Below are 3,272 nucleotides of genomic sequence, written 5' to 3' on the forward strand. Positions count from 1 at the left end.
ATGTTGTTTTACCAGGTTTGGGCAGAAATACGACTTGTGCCGTCCTGTACCCAACTGGTCCATAACTGTTTGCCAGACAAGTGACATATGTTCTAGTTATTGTGTCCAGAAGTAAATCCAGTCCTCTTTGAAGAAGCGCTGGGAAAATACCATCTGGACCACAAGCTTTAAATGGGTCAAACATATAAATTGCCAATTTTACTTTATTTTTCATAATGATACACGCAGCTATGCTCCAGTCGTTGTCGGTTGGATTTAGGGTGGCGACTGTGCCAGGCTGTGCAGTCTCTTCTGCCCCTGGAAAATGTGGAGAAGATGCTGAAGCACACTTTCTTGTGTGACTGGCAATCCTGCTGGTGGAACATCGAAGGATAACTGATTGACTGGATCCTTTCTAAGAAGCTTGTACAGCTTAGAAGAGGCACTAGGTCCTTTAACTTCTTCGCAGGACTTTCTCCAAGAAAGTCTCTTACACTCCTCTAGAACACTTTTATAGTGATTGTGAGACTGTACATACTGTTACCACCTGGTTTTACTTGGTTGGGATCTCTATCTTCACCATTTACTTCTTGCTGCCTAACGGAGGCCAGACAACTCTGCAGTCCACCAAGCCAGCTGCTTTGATGGCCTCCAGACTTTCTCCAGACAAGTAGACTTGTTGGCAGTTTGCACAGCATCAGTCATGCTTGTGACCTCTGTCTCTATGTCTTAAACAGTTTTAATTCTGGCAAATCTTCCACCCATCAACTCAGACAGATTGTTAATAAACACATTCCAATTGGTGTTTTTTGGGTTTTTGTAAGTGACTGGGTGTGGTTTCCCCATCTTCAGCGTGAACTGAATACGTCAATGGTCTGACATGGTTTCCTCTGGGGACACCTCCCAGTCACATATGCTGTTTACCAAGTCCATACACCTGACTGTTGTTTCAATGATCTCCTTCCTGTTAACGGTTTGGAAGGTAGGTACATTGCCCTGATTAAATACTAGCAGACCTTCTGTCAGCAAGTATTCTAACAGTGATCTGCCTCTGGGGTTATCAGAGCTTCTCCAGCACACATGATGTGAGTTGGCATCACAGCCCATAAGTACAGAGAAGCCCTTAGCTTTAGCATAATCGACTATCGCCATAAACTCCTGTGATGAGGTGGCTGCTGTGAATCAAATGGCAGATAAACAGATGCTGCAATAATTTATCTGGATTCACCATTTGACTGAATATCCAGCTGCACTGCTACAGCATCACCTGTTGTTAGGTGGGGCAGTGCAGTGCATCTTACACCTTTTGTCAGGGCTACTGCTGGTCTGGGCCTTCGGCTGCTCACATCATAAAGAAGTGAGCCCCCAGGAAATCCCAGGCCTCTTACCATAGATTTTACAATCCAAGGTTCTTGGATGAAGGCTATGCCTAAATGCATCCTGCTAAGGCAATTACACAGCAATGTACTGGCATCTTTACAGTGATGCAAGTTGCTCTGAATGAATTCCATCATCCCCACAGCCACAGAGACTGGGAGGTAGGATAGCATTCACTACATGGCCTCACTAATTTCTTTGCCACTGACCTTAAAGGTAAGCCGGCTCAGCTCATAGTTTGGCCTGTTCCCCAGATATGCTAAGACATCTAGAGACTTGTTGTCCATGCCGAGAAGCAGAAACTGACCAGTAGTCTGCCGCTGAACATGAACTACCCTCCAGACATCTGTCTGCAGTCCCGGGTTCTGTCTCCAGAATCAGTGTAGAACCACCCGAGATTCCGCAGGTTCCCCAGGCACAAACACACCAACTCTCTTAGGAACTGGGAGGTCCCAGACTCTCTTGGCAGAAAATTCATGGCCCTCCCAACTAGGGATCTGGGAGACAGCAGGTAAGAGCAATTCCATGGCTGGTTCATCTGCACTGTTCACACGAAAGGTGCCCTGCACAAGACCTGACTCGTTGAACCATGGCACCGGATGGTCGTCCTGCACCTGGCCAATGAGCCCCACCAGGCTGGCCCACACATGTTCACTTTCTTTTTTTTTCAGAGGTCTGTGTGGGTCATCATCTAGAAAGCAGGTTCCCACCAGCAACCAGTGCCATTGAAGGCCTGTTGTGGTGTTTCTTTGGGACATTTGCACTACCTGGAGTCGAGGCTGTAGCCCTCTTCCTCTTTTGAGAAGAAGGCCCTGTTCCATCTCCAGCACTGTTTTTAGATGTCCTGGGTTTAGGGTGGTCAGCTCCCGACCCTTTAAAAGGCTCATTCGCCGACTCCCCTTTCCCAGCCACCAAACAAGAAGAGGGTTTCTTCTTTTTCCTCTTCTTCTTCTTCCTGTTTTTCTTAGGGTCTTGGAGGGAGAGACTCTCCAGATCTCCCGAGAGTACATCTCCCCCTTGACCTTCCCTCCATCAGAGGACCCCAGCAGCATGTCAGTGTCCTCGATACTTAAAGACCCCAGTACTTGTACGGCCCCGACCACTCCCCAATCAGGTGCAGTCAAGGGGCTACCCTCATGCTGAGTACTCCTGGTAGACCCAGCATTAGCAGAGGCAGAAGCCCTCGCCGTCGCTGAACCCCCAGGCACTGAGTTCCCCGGTTGTCCAGAGCCCAACACGTGAGCATCAGGCTCCGTAGCCAGAGTAGGAGTTGTTCCAGTCACTGTACTGGCCTGCCCAGCCTGATTCCCCACCAGACAGAACAGAGGCACGGTCGTAAGACCACCCATGGCACCCGCACCCAAGGTACTATAGGCTAGGTACCCGGAGATTTTAGAACCACCTTTTGCCTGGTACTGGGGGCCGGTCCCTTGTCCGCTCATGTTTTAAAATGATGTCAACTTGCCATCCATCAGGGGTGGACAGCTAACGAGTGTTGACAATGTCCGGGTTTTAATTCAGAGTATTCCTTCTCTTAGACGGATTGCCTGTCAAGGCTAATGAGCCCCGCCTGCCCGGCTGCTTTTGGTTCACAGCACCCTATTCGCCTTTCAGCTTATTCAGGCACACCCCTACATAGCAGGGATCCCCTAACCACCACCTGGGGGATGCACCTCTACACAGTGGAGCCTCAGCGCAAGGTGTGTCAGTGTTGGTACATACAGCGGGTAAAATAAGTATTAAACATGTCACCATTTTTCTCAGTAAATATATTACTGGAGGTGCTAATGACATGAAATTTCCACCAGATGTTGGTAACAACCCAAGTGATCCATACATACAAGGAAATCAAATCAAAAAGAAAAAATTGTGTAGGTCTTCTGGACGGGTTCTTCTCTAATGAAACGTTTCGTCTC

The sequence above is a fragment of the Austrofundulus limnaeus genome, unplaced genomic scaffold (genome assembly GCF_001266775.1).
Source record: "Austrofundulus limnaeus strain Quisiro unplaced genomic scaffold, Austrofundulus_limnaeus-1.0 Scaffold889, whole genome shotgun sequence".
In the NCBI taxonomy this organism is placed as follows: Eukaryota; Metazoa; Chordata; class Actinopteri; order Cyprinodontiformes; family Rivulidae; genus Austrofundulus; species Austrofundulus limnaeus.